Raw genomic sequence first — 17,353 nt, forward strand, 5'->3', positions numbered from 1 at the left:
TGTTTTTTTTAATGAAATCACGCATTTTCTGAAGTCAGTATGGCAAATTAAACCATTTGAACACTTACAGGAGTCTTGTATCTGTTGCAAACCTAAATTGTTTCAGATTTGGTAAAAACACATAACTTTGCATTAAATCTTACCCAATGTCGCAGGAACTTATGTTGTTCAGTATATATACAGGATTATATGTGATCTTGACATAGTCGTAGCGCTAAGATCGCTTTGTGCAAGTGGGCCGAGGTTTTTTTAGTTTAAGAGATGTTGAAAACTACTCTTCATTGGATTGCATAATTCTACCATGAGCGTATCAGGAATATGTTTATACCAGTTAATTAGTTCATAACTGAGTTGTGTTAAGACACCAGATGGTAATAAGATACATGTTAATGACATAAGAATGAGTGAGTGAGTTTAACGTCGCATCGGCATTATTTCAGCCACATAGCAACGAGACCAAGTTGACACAAACACAGTTTGTTCATTAATGCAAAGTTATATATATATATATGCTTGTCGTCAGAGGCGACTAACGGGATCGGGTGGTCAGACTCGCTGACTTGGTTGATGCATGCCATCGATACCAATTGCGTGGATCGATGCTCATGATATCAATCCCTGGATTGTCTGGTCCATACTCGACTATTTACAGACCGCCGTCATATAGCTGGAATATTGCTGAGTGCGGCGTTAAACAACAAACCAAACCAAAACAAAACAAAGTTATATTTAAAAGCAATTTATCAAACATATTTGGGCATAACAATATAATGATATAAGAACAAGGAGACACCATTGCATGTTAGTCGCCTTCAGTTTTGTGTAATGTGTATAACCATATGTAAATGCATATAGTACTTGACAGGACATGTGGTTAACCTGCTTATACCAATGATGATATTTGTGTAATTGCGAATGGTACAAAAATCAGCATTATTCAGCATCATTGTGTTGACATCGATCCTGGGGTATTCTGCACTAAAAATGGTGAGGTGAAATCGGGTTCAACGTTGCGTCCAAGATTATTGCACTTATATAGCGACGTGCATGTACGTGTGTGTTTGTGTGGCTGCTTGTACTGATGCCGTTTTAAAGTGCTAGCTCACTGAGATACCATGCCGCAGTTTAACATGAATACCCAACTCAGACACAGTATATTGAAATTGGGTTTAACTTCGCGTCCAAGATTATTGCACGCGCGCGTGCGTGCGTGCGTGCGTGCGTGCGTGTGTGTGTGTGTGTGTGTGTGTGTGTGTCTGTGTGTGTGTGTCTGCTTGTACTAGTCCGAACTGATGCCGATTTATAGTGCTAGCTCACTGAAATACCATGCCGCAGTTTAACATGAAGACTCCGACCCGACCAGTCCTTGTTTTAGCCCCTTAATACCGAGCGCCAGACAGGGTAACAACAAGACCATCTTTTAACGTCTTTTGGTATGACGCGGTCGGGGATCGAACCCCGGACCTCCCGCTCTCCGGGCGGACGCTCTACCAGTAGACCACGGAGGCGGTCTTCTGCACTAAAAATAGGATAGTACCAGTTCTGTTTTGCTGCACTGTTTGGTAAGGTACGTCAGTGACGATGGTTTCTGTTCGTGAAATCGAAGCTGATCGGATGGTCAGGGTTAGTGTGTTGCTTGACAGCATGGGGTCCGGCAGCGAAGACGTGGGTCATTTATCGCGATTCTTGTCGGTGAATTGTCTGTTCCAGGCAGCCGTCATATGGCAGGATTATTGTTGGTTGCGGGTGCTACCGATAGAAAAGGACAGCTTACCCCTTCCGTGAACATCACCGAGTTTAAATCCATTGATATAAGTAAGGAACAGAATTTATGGAGGAACAACTTCTTTGTTACAATTAAGAGCGACGTTTCGGTGTAGGTTCTAACATCGCTATCAAGCAAGTAACAAATTGTGGTTGACAAGTATATATACAGGTAGGAAGCAATGTTTATACAGTAGAGTAGATATCAGATGTAGTTATACTGGAGTAGAGAAGCCTGTTATGTACACACAAGGGTAGTAATGACAATCATCAGTGAAGTCAGTGATATAAACAAAGGATGAAGCCAGTAATATAAATAACAGGATTGTGGCTGATTGGGGTCTTTGAAGTACAAGGCGAATACACCGAGTGATGATCCTGAAATATTTTCGGAATCGTCTATCCCTTTGAGAAGAAGTTAAGCCCCTGAACTTTCAACACTTGTTTTCAAAACAAGGACATCAACTGCTTCAATAAGTATTTTCCTTTGCTAAAAGTAAACTATTATGATCAAAATAGAAACGTTGTTAGTACACAATATACTTTATCTGATTCTGTTTTATCAGGCGCAGATATGTGAGTCAAACAAGATCTTAATAATATTTATCACTAAGACCACATATGTAATCTTGACAAATGAAAGAAAGGAATATCACATTTCACGTCCATTAGAGTCAGTATATAAGGTTTTAATCAACAAGAGTGCGAGAACACCTGGTATCATCACTATTTGTGAACAGTGTTATGGGCCGAACCAGAGTGACACTTATTTTTTTTATCTCATAGCTTTTCAAGTCTATAGTTTCTAGAGTATAATACCCCTGTATCCTGATGTTGCAGGTTGGCTTCCACTGTGACATCATCCTTCTTGACACTCGGTGGCGGGTGGGTAGCAGAGGTGCCGAACTATACTGAACCGCAAAAGAAACGTCTCCATGGATAGATATATGAGAAACCTTATTTGTCCAAACACTGTAAACATACTTTGAGACATATTAAAAAGATGAAACTTGGCAAAACTGATCATCAAGGTTGAAATTAAAGTGTCAAATGTTCCTAAAGTGAAACACAACACTAGTCTCTGAGAAACTGGCATCACAAGTCAGTATCTCGTGTGTCCGCCATGTGCATTGATGACTGCCGTGGAACGTCGGTACATGGAATGAATGAGGCGGTTGATGAAGCCAACACTCTGAGGAACGCCTGACGCAGTTCAGCTGCAGTTGTTGGCCTTGGTCGGTCGTCAACGGGATTTAAATCGGGACAAGGGCAGGCCACTGCATGGTTCTGATAGCATTCTGCTGGAGAAAGTCTCTTGGTGCTCTCGCAGTGTGGTTACGGGCGTTATCATTCTGAAACTCGTGGTTGCGGCGACGTGCCAAATGAGGTATGGCGTGTGGTCTCAAGACTTGATCAATGTACCGAGCGGCTGTGACACCATTGCCTCTCCCTGTACCGATGTTCTTGAAGACCACAGGGCCGACCCTCAGAGCAAGACCAATTCCACCCGACACCAAGATGCTCGGAACACCACACGAGTCTCTCAACAACACAATAACGTTCCCACGGCGTCTCCAGATTCTCTCTCCCTCTCTCTTCCATCTGCTGTTGAGATACAGTAACGGCTCTCGTCTGAGAAAAGGACTCTTCTCCACGGCTGGTGGCGCCAATGCTGGTGCTGTGTTGCCCAATGAAGACGGTCCCGGCGATGACGTGGTTCCAGAATGGATTCTCGGTGTGTCCTGTGACAGTGGAGGTGTCTGCTTGACAATCGTCCACGCACGGTGTCCGCACCAATGAGGCGGTGGTGTGTCCCCATGGTCTGTCGAGCAGTTTCTGCAGCAGTAGCAAAACGATCTTTAAGATGTTTTCGCCCATCTGACGATCCTGACGTCGGGTGGTGACCCTTGGTCGTCCACTACGTGGTCGTTCTTCTGTAGTGTTGGTAGTCTGGTACCGTTGCTGGAGCCTGTATATGGTCCTTACGTGGACTTGAGATGCATTGGCTACTTGCCGGGCGGTTTGTCCAGCTTGCAATCGTCCAGGGGCTTGGTGTCGCTGATTGCTGGTTTATCTTGGCATGTGGTAGCAATTCAATAACGGATGAATGTTATCCGATCTGGGTGGATTTTTACAGGGCAAGAAATGGGGGAACGCAAGTGCATTTCAATTTGCATGGAACTCACGTGCATCGGGTTACCATGGCCGTTGCCATGATGCGTTTGGGCGATCGGTTTTATTGTCATCTGCTTTGTTTTTTTTATCATCAAATTTAATTTTTCCGGACAACTTTTCCGAAACTTTGATAAATATTACCCCGATATTTAAATGACAGCTTTTTATGCAATGTTACTTGGGGTGGCGTTTCTTTTGCGGTTCAGTATATATTATCCCAACATGTCTCAAACAAACCCTTCTGGTTCTAGCAAGACAAACAAGAGTCAAATTTGTCAGTGAAGAATTTCCTCTGAAGTTAGAGATGCTCGGCCGAGGTTTATTGTAATATCATCTTCTGATGGACTGTCATTAAAATTAAATCCATTTGCTATCCCCAAAGGCATTCAAAGTGCCTGGGGAGAAGTGGAAAATGTAACTCGGCTTCGGACTGGTTTCATCCTAGTGAAATGTGCACGGTGGCAACAATCTGTCAATCTGTTGGGTTCACAGCAGTTTGTTGACGCACAGGTTGTTGTCTCGGTGCACAGGACACTGAACTCCTGTCATGGTATTGTCAGAGATAGAGCTCGATATCTCTCAGACATGGAGGAGGAAGAAATTGTTGCTGAACTCAACTACCTTTTACCTTTTCACTTCCAAAACTGCCTCAGTGTATTAAAGCTGGATACTTCAACATCGGAGTGGAGGTATATGTACCAAATCCACTCCGGTGTTACAAATGCCAACAATTTGGTCATGGCGCAAGGACATGTACCCGTAAGTCTGTCTGTGTCTGTTGCAGTGGAACTCACGAGAGTATCAATTGCACAGAAGCTATTAAATGTGCTAACTGCAGTGGCGACCACTTGGCCTCATCAAAAGAGTGCCCTTCTTTCGAACTTCAATCAAAAATATTAAAAATGAAACTCACCAACAATATAACATTTCTTTTTGAAGCCAAAAAATAGTCCAGCCTCAATTTCAAACTTCTTTCACAAAGTCTTCTTCAGCAGCAGTTTCTCATCTTAGTTCTGTTTACAAAGTTACTACAGTGTCAACGCAGTGCCAGACAGTTCTCTCTTAGGTGACTGCCAACACATGATTGATGAGTCCATCCAAGCTTCTAAACAAAACCTCTATCAACCTCTGCTTCACAGACAACCTCTTTACTCACTAAACGAACTCAAATATTAGAACCAGAACCAGCAGTTCAGGGCCATGCCCATAAAACAAATAGGAAAAAAGGAAATGAAGAGCCAAGACACTCTAAGACTTGGAGGAGTGGAACCCCTGTAGAAGTTCATAATTCTTATGAACCTCTGGCGATGGATGCCAGTCCATGGGAGTGGAACTTCCTCTCGCTCAAGATCTCCAGTTGAGCCACCATGAGCGGCTCAATCATACAGTGGAATTGCAGAGGATTGGCAGTAATTTTAATGACTTACAATTTATAGAAGATTTTAAACCATCAGCATTATGTATTCTGGAAACGTACTTAAACCTGACAAATATAATCAACATAAGACAATACAATTCATATCATTACTTTTCCCCTCCAGGAGCTAAAGCCACTGGGGGTTCGCCGATGTTAGTGAGGCAGGTCGTTATCCACATGTACAGCCCTGTTCCTCTGAATACCCAATGTCAAGCTGTTGCTGTCCGTGTGACGATGCACATTGTTTTTACTTTGTGCTCTCTGTACCTTCCTCCACCATCGACTCTCAATCCAACTGATCTGCAGGCACTTTATGACCAACTGTCGAAATCCTGTATTATCATGGGAGATCTAAATGGACATAAACCTCTTTGGGGGGAGTGTTTACACAAGCTCTAAGGGTAAGATCATTGAAGAGTTCATTTCAAACAACGATTTGTGTATCTTGAAGGATGGTTCGAACACTTATCTACATCCTCATTAGGAACATTCTCCTCTACAGATTTATCAATGACAGACCCAGACCTACTTAATGAACTTGAATGCTCGGTCCATTATTACCTTTGTAGAAGTGATCATTTCCCGACTACATTAAAACCTATTACCCCGTTTGATGGCCCTCCTTCCACAAGATGGAACTTTACTTGGGCCAGCTGGCACTTATTTGAACTACTTGCCTCTAGTAATTTTAAACCTGATTTGTTTATTGACATTCCTGATCCTATACAATCTTTTTCTGATGAACTTCACAAAATTGCTTATGTATGTATTCCAAAGTCCTCTGCAAATGCACACGTCCAAAGGCCATGGTTAAACGAATACTGCAAAGATGCTAGGAAGGCAAGGAAAAAATCAAAACGAAATTTCCGTCGCCATCCTATGGTACATAATTTGAATATATTGAACATTTTAAATGCTAAAGCCAGGCGTACTTTTAAACAAAATAAACGCCAGTCAGGGCAACCTTATGTCTCAAAATTAAATTCACGAACACCAATGTCCAAAGTTTGCAACATGATTCAGAAAAAAAGGAAAAGGCTCTAAATCTAGCATTCACCATCTTAAAAATGGGGATGAACTATTAACAGATACTACAGGTATTGTAAATAAACTTGGTGAAACCCTCGCTACACATTCGTCCTCATCGAACTATGTCCCTACATTTAAGAAATATCAATAACAGCAAGAAAAGAAAACTCTTAATTTTCAATCAGATAATGGGGAAGATTATAATGAATTTTTGTCCATACACGAACTCCATAATGCTCTTGGGCAAGCTCATGATACTGCTTCAGGTGCTGATACCATCCACTATCAGCCCCTGAAACACCTACCAGAACCATGCTAAGTAACCCTCCTTCTGATTTTTTTTATGAAATATGGGCATGCGGTAAATCCCCTTCTTCATGGCGGGATGCCATAGTTGTTCCCATACCGAAATCATACTGATCCCTCAAATTATAGACCTATTTCTTCGACCAGCTGCGTTTGCAAAACCATGGAACGTATGATCAATAATCGATCAATATGGTACTTAGAAACCAATAAATTAATACAAAAATATACAATGTGGTTTCCGTAAAATCAGGAGTACCATCGATCATCTAGTTCGTTAAGAATCATTTGTAAAAATGCCGTCATTAACAAACAACATGCTGTGTCTATGTTTTTCGATCTTGACAAAGCATGTAACACAACATTGAAATACGGTATTATAAAAGATATACATGACTTCGGATTGAGAGACAGTTTGCCTCAATTCATATCCCGGGTTTTTTTTTATCAGACAGACAATTTCAAGTTCGTGTGATCTGCCCTGCCTGATCATTAAACTCAGGATCAGGGTGTCACACAAGTCAGTATTTTGTCTGTCACGCTGTTTAGTATTAAAATAAATAGTCTGTCTAAGGTTCTAAGCGATGGATCTCTGTCGTAGTAAGAACAGAAAACTTTTGAAAGGCAGCTACAGTTATGCCTATGTGGTCATTAGAAAATGGTTTTAGATTTTCGAAATCCACCATCAAGGACTCAGGATTTTTCCATCACAAGGGATAAATATTTCAGTGCAAAAACAACCAAGGACCTTTTTAATGATGTTAAATCTCATTTAATATTTTGCTTTTTAAAAGAAATAGAACTTGTTGTATCCTAGAGGGGGTTGAAGTAGCATAAAATTATTGTCCCCCCAAAAGGGTATGTAAGTCCAATATCATTCGAAGTATTTCTTATGCATGATACACTTTTAAACGTAATATTTTCGTCATTTTAATCTCAGGCTTAACTGGTAAACTATCGTCAGTGACTCAAGGGTGATATAGATCCTGCTGGGGTCCATGCAGGAAGCAGAGGTACTATAATTCCCCATGGTTTCTTGAATGGTGATCATCCTTCAGTGACTGACGATCTCTCGCCCATTTTTATATTGTGTTGTTCATTAATACTTACTGCTTTTTAATATTCTCAACTAGTTTTAAATCAGATCTCTGATATTCTAGTTATTGTACTGTCCATAGTTGTCAGCTTTTTATTTAGTGTAAATGAATGTATCATTAATGTATAACTTCTCGTCACGATATGGCTGAAATACTGCCGATGTAACGTTAAATATTAACTCACTCACGCTTATGGGGTTGTACAAGCAGGGGATTACGCACTCACCCATAGTCCTGTAACTATACAATGTTCCATGAGAGTATTTGTTTTTCAAACTGTCGCCTGTATTTTATTTCACTTGAGGTGAGGTGAGGTGAAATTTGGTTTAACGTCGCGTCCACGATTATTGCACTTATATATTGACGTGCATGCACGTGTATGTGGCTGCTTGTACTAGACCGAACTGATGCCGATTTATAGTGCTAGACCACTGAGATACCATGCCGCAGTTTAACATGAATACCCCACTCAGACACACTATACTGACTCCGAGACGACCAGTCCTTGCTTTAACCCCTTAATGCCGAGCGCCAGACAGGGTAACAACAAGTACCATCTTTTAACGTCTTTTGGTATGACGCGGTCGGGGATCGAACCCCGGACCTCCCGCTCTCCGGGCGGACGCTCTAGACCACTAGACCACGGAGGCGGTCTTATTTCACTTGACCTTTTGAAATTGCCAAAAAGTGGGATAACTATTCGATGTCTTTTCCTTCTTTTTGTTTCAACTGGTTGTGTGATATCTTGCAATTATACGTAGTTGAAGATGTAGTATTTTTGCATGACGAAAAATAGGAAGGATGTAGTCTAGACGGCAATGACCTGTAATTGAGTAATTATCAGAATACAGAGATCATTACTTTCCTAATATTGGACTGTTTCAGTTGATGTTTAAGTTGATAAAATTCATTTTACTTACTGGAGAAAGCACCCGTGAAGATCCGGGGTAGAATAGGTCTTCATCAGCCCATTCTTGCCGTACACGGAGACTATGCTTGTCGTCAGTGGCAATTTCCGTGCTTGTGGGTTTCACCACAGTGGTAAACGCCTGAGACCTGCATCACTTCGTGCTTTCCTCCCACACTAAGCGGCGAAACCGTGAAATAACTGGAATGCTGAAGCGGCGTTAAACCCAACTCACTCACTTATACGGAGTGCTTGTAGTTCATAATCAAACACTGTTTCAACTTGTGTATAAGTAGTCGGTACAATCATGAACTTTTATAGTGTAAATTGTTTGACATATAACACGATAGCTAATATACAAACATTGTGTACAGACATATAAATGCCTTAATGACGCTGAAAGTCTATTTTTCTGTTGTAAGATTAATAGCCCTGTTAAAATTTCATATAATACCTCTGTCAAATGTTAGGAAACTGCAGCTGACATAATGCAATCAGGAAAGTTTATTACCATATCGATAATGTGACATGAACGCTATGGGAAACATACGAATTTGATTAAAACTTAATACATTTCAGAATGTGTGGCAACCGCCGTATCCCATCAATGATACATTAGAAATCTGTACGGTTCATGTTCACTTCATCTGAATGAAGCTATTCAATACGCTGGTATCTGATGAACAATATTCGACACGCGGTTCATCATGAAACACTAAGAGGACGCCCGAAGCTATCAGGGCAATTTAACTTCCTCCAGAAACGTTAGCCAAGATAATGTTGAATGATAGTCGAACCAAGAAAGGGTTCATCATGAAACACTGAAGAGGGCGCACCAAGCTCCTAGTTCAATGTAATCATACTGCTAGACATGTTAGCCAAATTAATATAACCACAGTCCGTATCTAAAGCAGGTCAGCTGTTCTGTTGACACACAGGGCAGAGCTTATGTCTGTTGACACACAGGGCACTGCTTATGTCTGTTTACACACAGGACACATTCCTTATTTCTGTTTACACACAGGCCACTGCTTACCTCTGTTTACACACAGGCCACTGCTCATTTCTGTTTACACACAGGCCAATGCTTATTTCTGTTTACAAACAGGACACTGCTTATGTCTGTTTACACACAGGCCTCTGCTTATTCCTGTTTACACACAGGCCACTGCTTATTTCTGTTTACACACAGGGCACTGCTTATGTCTGTTTACACACAGGACACTGCTCATTCCTGTTTACACACAGGACACTGCCTATGTCTGTTTACACACAGGAAACTACTTATCACTCTTTACACACAGGACACTGCCTTTTTTCTGTCTACACACAGGACACTGTTTATTGTAAGTTACAGACAGGACACTGCTTATTTCTGTTTACAGACAGGAAACGGCTTATTTCTGTTTACACACAGGACACTGCTTAGAATAGGTTACAGACAGGACACTGCTTATTTCTGTTTACATACAGGACACTGCTTATCATTCTTTACACAAAGGACACTGCTTATCATTCTTTACACACAGGACACTGATTATCATTCTTTACACACAGGACACTGATTATCATTCTTTACACACATGACACTGATTATCATTCTTTACACACAGGACACTGATTATCATTCTCTACACACAGGACACTGATTATCATTCTTTACACACAGAACACTGCTTATCATTCCTTTCACACAGGACACTGCTTATGTTTGTTATATTGCTGGAATATTGCTAAAGGCGGCGTAAAACCATACTCACTCACTCATTGTTTACACACAGGACACTACTTATTTCTGTTAACACACAGGACACTGCTTATTACTCTTTACACACCGGACACCGCTTATTTCTGTTTACATACAGGACACTGCTTATTTCTGTTTACAGACAGGACACTGCTTATTTCTGTTTACAGACAGGACACTGCTTATTTCTGTTAACACACAGGACACTGCATATTTCTGTTTACACATAGGACACTGCTTATTTCTGTTTACACACAGGACATTGCTTAACATTCTTTACACACAAGACACTGCTTATCATTCTTTACACACAGGACACTGCTTATTTCTGTTTACACACAGGACACTGCTTATCATACTTTACACACAGGACACTGCTTATCCTTCTTTACACACAGGGCACTACTTATTTGTGTTTACACACAGGACACTGCTTATCATTCTTTACACACATGACACTGCTTATCATTCTTTACACACAGGACACTGCTTATAATTTACACACAGGACACTGCTTATCATTTTTTACACACAGGATACTGCTTATCCTTCTTTACACACAGGACACCGCTTATTTCTGTTTACACACAGGACACTGCTTATTTCTGTTAACACACAGGACACTGCTTATTTCTGTCTACACACTGGACACTGCTTATTTCTGTTTACACACAGGAGACTGCTTAACATTCTTTACACACAGGACACTGCTTATCATTCTTTACACACAGGACACTGCTTATCATTCTTTACACACAGGACACTGCTTATCCATCTGCTTATTTCTGTTTACATACAGGACACTGCTTATTTCTGTTTACATACAGGACACTGCTTACTTCTGTTTACACACAGGGCTCTGCTTATTATAATTTACACACAGAACACTGCTTATTTCTGTTTACATACAGGACACTGCTTATTACTGTTTATACACAGGACACTGCTTATTTCTGCTTAAACACAGGACAATGTTTATTACTAATGAGAAGCTGAACAAGTTGCAAGTATGATGCTTATGTTGATGTATGATAAATAGAATCTCCTCCTCCCTTCTTTTGATATCAAATATATCAACACTTGGAGTTTCAAACTTTTGTCGACGTGTGTTGCTATATTTGATATAAAAACACACGAGGGTGAGATTCTCTCCGTAGTCCGCAGCTATAATTCTAGAATGGCTTTGTGTGATCATATTAGAACAACATCATGTATTTTTCAGGATAAATAGATGAGAATAAGAGGTTCACCATGAGTATACCTCGCCCAACCATGCAAATGCATAAAACCATTCGAAAAACCCTGATTTGTCAAGTGAAATAAAATAGATTTGGAAAACAGAAACTATAACCAACATGAATCTATAAGGCTACAAGACAGCTGGTCATTTTTCATTATCTGACACTTTATCAGAGTGAGTGAGTATGGTTTTACGCCGCGTATACAATATTCCAGCAATAACACGGCGGGTGACTCCAGAAAAGGGCTTCACACATTGTACCCCGGTCGGGAATCGAACCCGGGTCTTCGGTGTGACGAGCGACCGCTTTAACCACCAGGCTACCCGACTGCCCCTACTTTATCAGAAGCTACGCAGATGAGAAACATGCCGGGGAAAGGTGTAAATGTTAACATCGTGAGTGTCATACCAGTTATCTATTTGAATCAAATGTCACCCTAGGAAGAAGTAATAATATTCTGGTTTCTTTCATCTAAAAACAGTGAATGCTGTGTTTCACTCTGTGTACGAAACATGATTTCTAAAAGCCCACATACTGTGTTCGTGTCTGCTTTTCTGTTTAGGGAGTGAGTGAGTCAGTTATGTTTAACGCCGCTTTTAACAGTATTCCATTTATATCACGGCGTGTCAGCTTAATGTGGGAGGAAAGCCTTAAGTGATGCAGGTCTTAGACGTTAACCACTTCGGTGAAACCCACAAGCAGGGGTATGGTGCTGACAAACCTAGAAACATAATCGGGGCGAATCGGGATTCAAACCCACAATCACAAGTTTCTGGCGTGCCCAAGGGACACAACTCTGTACAGCAAATCGCGGCCGCCTTAGACGACTGGGCCACCCGTGTCCCGCTTTTCTGTTTAAATCTGTTTCGGATAACGATATATGATCGTTATTAAAAATCACAATGTCTCCAGTACCATAATTGGCTCGAATGTACTGCAGAATACTGTGGATGCTTGTCGCTTTCAGTTGAGATCAGTTAATATCACAGGGTGAATTTGAAACACAAACAAGTATCGAAAGACGTGTATGACTTCCCCACAATATCTCAACTCACTCACCCAGACAATGCCTGTTTAAAGGCGCTAACCCATTTTATAGAAACAAACTCAAACACAGAATACTGACATCTAGCCAGCCAGTCCTTTATTTATCCCCTTAATGCCAGGACGCAGGCAGGGTAACATCAAGTTCCACCTTTAAACGTAATTTTAGCGAGACGCGGTCGGTGATCGAACTTCCGACTTTCCGCTCTTCGGACAGATGCCTATCGCGGTTCACTATTATTGCTAGTGGGTATGGCACTCGAGACCTATTTTTTCCTTGATTACCTTGTAAATGATACATGGTCATCAAGAGTGATCTGATTATCGGATGGACAATAACGTCAATCCCATTATTTATTCATAATATCGCTCTTACCTATCAAATACATTGCTATCACTGGGAATTTATTCATTCTGAAACAATCCCGTCTATAAATCAGCGAAACATATACCGGATCAGGTGATGACTGCCAAATGTGACGAAACATCTTTCAATAATGCCCAGATTGCACGTTAATGAGGCTAAGCGATCAACATGTACAAAGTCTTTATGGTAAAGCTGCGCAGTCGAAAGAGGCACAAGAAGAATACTCTATGCCACATTCATGACACACCATTGTAGCTTGTGTATATGTCCATCCTGAGGGCTCAACCTGGTATAAATCGGCTACAACGAAGTGTGGTATAAGTTTATTCTTTGAATCACTACTTGACGTGTTACAAAGATTTGGAGACTGTAGTATTTTGATTGGTGGCGACCTTAAATCTAGAACTGGCACAGATCCCGACGGAATTGAATGTGACATTGCCGAAAGGCTTGGGATTGATGATTTTTCGGACATTTATGATAATATTGATATTAAGAGACATTCGTGTGATTCAAAAGTTAATAATTTTGGTAAAGTGCTATTGAATGTTTGTAGTGCTTTAAATTTATATATTTGTAATGGCCGATGTGGTTCGGACGCTGGGAAAGGAGACTTTACATTTATAAGTCATATTGGACAGAGTGTTGTTGATTATATCATAACAGGCCCTGACTTGTTGACATCATGTGACCGCTTCGATGTCCTATCTAGGTCAGATTCAGATCATCTGCCTGTTGCGTGTTCATTTGTGTCACGTGATATGGCTTCTGTGGGGGCTAGCTTATGTAATGCAAGAGATGTGCGTGACAACTCCCGTTATGTGTGGAATGAAGATAAAGTGTCAACATTTAGAGATGTATTACTTTCTGACAAGTAAGCTTCAGTGTTTGATCAGTGTAATGAACATATTTTATCTGGAAAATTTGATGATGCTGTAACTTTATTCTCAGATTTATTAGGTAATGCAGCAGAATGTATGCGTAAGTTTTGCCCATCTGCTTGGTTAGTCGATAAGCAACCTTGGTTTGATAAAGAGTGTGAATTTCTTAGATTTGAAAAGCAAAGACTGCTTAAAGTTTATAGACTACTTGGGGATCATTTGGCACTTTCAAACTATCTACATGCAAGAAATAAATATACAAATATACTCCATAACAAAAGAAAAGCCTACCAAGATAAAATTCTTAGTAATATGGTGACAGGCATACACAACAGCAAAATATTTTGGTCACAATTGAAGCTACTCTCTGGTGAGGGAAGGAGACGCTCTCCTAATATAGAACTAGGAGATTGGTATCAGCACTTTAAGAACTTATTTGGTGAATACTCTTCTTCAGAGGTTGAGGAGAATTTAGTTTTTGACGATGTTAATTTTGACGAAACAACTCAGAGTATTCTTGATTCCCCTATTTCACAGGATGAAGTGCTTGATGCGATTACAGGATTGAAAAATAATAAAGCTGCGGGAGATGATGGACTGATAGCAGAAATGTTTAAGTCTTCCCCTGATGTTCTGGTTCCTTTTTTGACATTCTTCTTTAATGCTATATTTGATTCTGCATATTTTCCCTCATCTTGGGCTGTTGGCCACATTGTTCCTATATATAAGAAAGGCGATGCCAATTCTCCCACTAATTATAGGGGTATCACTATCTTAAGTGTATTCAGTAAACTTTATATTTCTATTTTAAACAGAAGACTCCAGTTTTGGTCGGAATCCTATGATAGACTAGTAGAGTCTCAGGCTGGTTTTAGGAGTGGATATTCCACAACTGATAATATTTTTGTTTTATATTCAGTAATAGAGAAATATTTGGCTAAGAAACGAGGTGTGATTTATGCCTTGTTTGTTGATTTTGCCAAAGCCTTTGATTCCATAGATAGATCCAAATTGCGTATGGTACTATACAAAAATGGTATTTCTCCGAAAATGTTCTGTTGTATACAGTCAATTTATAAACAAGATTTGGCATTGGTCAAATACAATAACTTATTTTCTGATATGTTTAGCTGCAGTAAGGGAGTTCGTCAAGGATGTGTCCTTAGTCCCATTTTGTTTGCCTTGTTCATAAATGATCTTGCCATAGATATTGAATCCAGTTGCGCACATGGTATCCAATTTCATCCAGATGTAGTTCAATTGTTTTTATTACTTTTCGCAGATGATGTCATTCTCATAGCAGATACTGTTTATGGTCTCCAGAAAAGAATCAATGTGTTAGAATGTTATTGTAAAGATTATTCATTAACAGTCAATATTGATAAAACTAAAGTAGTAGTTTTTTAAAAATGGGAGTGTTCTTTCAAAATATGAAAAATGGGTTTACGATGGAAAATTGTTGGAATGTGTAACTACATATAAATACCTTGGTGTATTATTTTTTCGAAATCTATCTTGGAGTGCACATATATCTAATGTTGTTAATCAAGCTAAAAAGGTTTTGTTTAAGCTTTTGAAGTCCCTACAGCTAATTAAACCTACTCCTATGAATATTTTCTTTAAAATTTTTGATGCTAAAGTTGTGCCAGTACTTCTTTACGGTGCAGAAGTTTGGGGTTTATCTTTATCGTTTTGCGAGGAGATTGAAGTTGTTCATACACTTGCTTGTAAACGTATTTTAGGAGTTAAGTCAGCAACTTCCAATCATGTTGTGCGTGGAGAGTGTGGGAGATACCCTTTGTATATCTATGCTTTCAAAAGATGCTTGAATTATTGGTGTAAGATTTTAAAGATGCCCGATTCGCGTTATCCACGAAAAAGTTACAATATGCTTGTGCAGCAGGCCATAGCAGGTAAGACTAATTGGGCCTCTAGAGTTAAATTACTTTTGTACGCCTATGGCTTTGGCTACGTATGGGAAAATCAGCATCTTGTTATTTCTATTTCATTTATTGATGAGTTCATACAAAGATTAAAATGCTCTTATGAACAAGATTGGCATTTTGCTTTGACCAATAGCCCCAAGTATTCATCATATCTTTGTTATAAATTTAGGTTTAGCAGGGAATTTTATTTATCGGCTATTACAATCAATAAGTTTCGCGTTGCACTGGCACGTTTTAGAGCTAGCTCCCACTCGCTCCACATAGAAACCGGGAGATATTTTGGTATCCCAAGACAGCGAAGGTTATGTATGGTTTGTAAAACAGGCTATGTTGAGTCTGAATACCATTTTGTATTGGTTTGTGAAAAATATTATGCTCTCCGAGTGACATATATTCCTCAAAAATATTATGCAAATCCATCAATAGAACAATTTTACATACTTATGTCGTCTCTGCATCAGTCAACAATTAGAAGTCTGGCTTGTTATATTTACCACGCTTTTAAGTTAAGGAATTCATTTTTGCAGAAGTAATATTCTTTATCTATGAATGCCTTGCTGTTGTGTATTTAGGTGTACACAGTTGTATTTTTATACATGTCTGGTGAACCGAATTGTACTATGGGCCGCTGGCCCACTCATGTACTGAATAAACAGATTAGACAGACTACAGCAAGACAAACAGTACCTAGCGGAATGGTACAGATCGGTTCATGCATATTGAGAACCTTATCTCATTAAGTTTCACCTCATCTCATCGCCACGAATTTAAAGAATGTATATATGATAGATGAACCAAATATTTAACTGAAGCCTGGATGAAACGTAATTATCATCCATTTATATTCTCTTAGTGCAGGATATGCTGACATCCAACCATATCTTGTTGGCGTGAATGAAGATGCTATTCGAGATCTTCGATTGTACCTCCTATAATTCTACTGGTCTGAAGTACTTCCTGTGAATATCAATATTGAATACAAGTGACTAAACCCTTTCCATATTCATGAGAAATATCTGCAAAAAACGATTCCGACTTTATCATGAGCATGTGTTTATGAATCACTATCAGATAGTCATGATACCAGGTGTTCGCAAAAAGGTTAGCGTATCCTGCCCCCCCCAAAAAATAAAAAATAAATAAAATAAAATAAAATAAAATAAAATAAAATAAAATAAAATAAAATAAAATAAAATAAAATAAAATAAAATAAAATAAAATAAAATAAAATAATAAATAAATAAATAAAAACATAAAAAAAATAAAAAATATAAAAATAAAATAAAAACACCAACAAAAAAAACACCAACAAAAAAACAACAACAAAAACACACCACAAAACAACAAGGAAAAAGAAAAAAAAAGTGGCACCCGTCACAAAGTCATGCAAAGGCATGTTCACCTGCATAAATCACGGGAGCATGTTCACGGC

At 39.5% G+C, this 17,353-nt stretch overlaps 1 protein-coding gene and 1 pseudogene across 1 annotated transcript in view; both read left to right on the forward strand.

Moving 5' to 3' along the window:
* The window catches only part of LOC139464960 (transformer-2 protein homolog alpha-like), a 98,707-nt gene that overhangs the window by 58,573 nt on the left and 22,781 nt on the right, over positions 1 to 17,353 (forward strand). The window lies entirely within an intron of this gene.
* On the forward strand, positions 14,607 to 16,539 carry LOC139464533 (uncharacterized; annotated as a pseudogene).

This window comes from Haliotis cracherodii, unplaced genomic scaffold (genome assembly GCF_022045235.1).
Source record: "Haliotis cracherodii isolate W230 unplaced genomic scaffold, xgHalCrac1.p SCAF_17, whole genome shotgun sequence".
NCBI lineage: Eukaryota > Metazoa > Mollusca > Gastropoda > Lepetellida > Haliotidae > Haliotis > Haliotis cracherodii.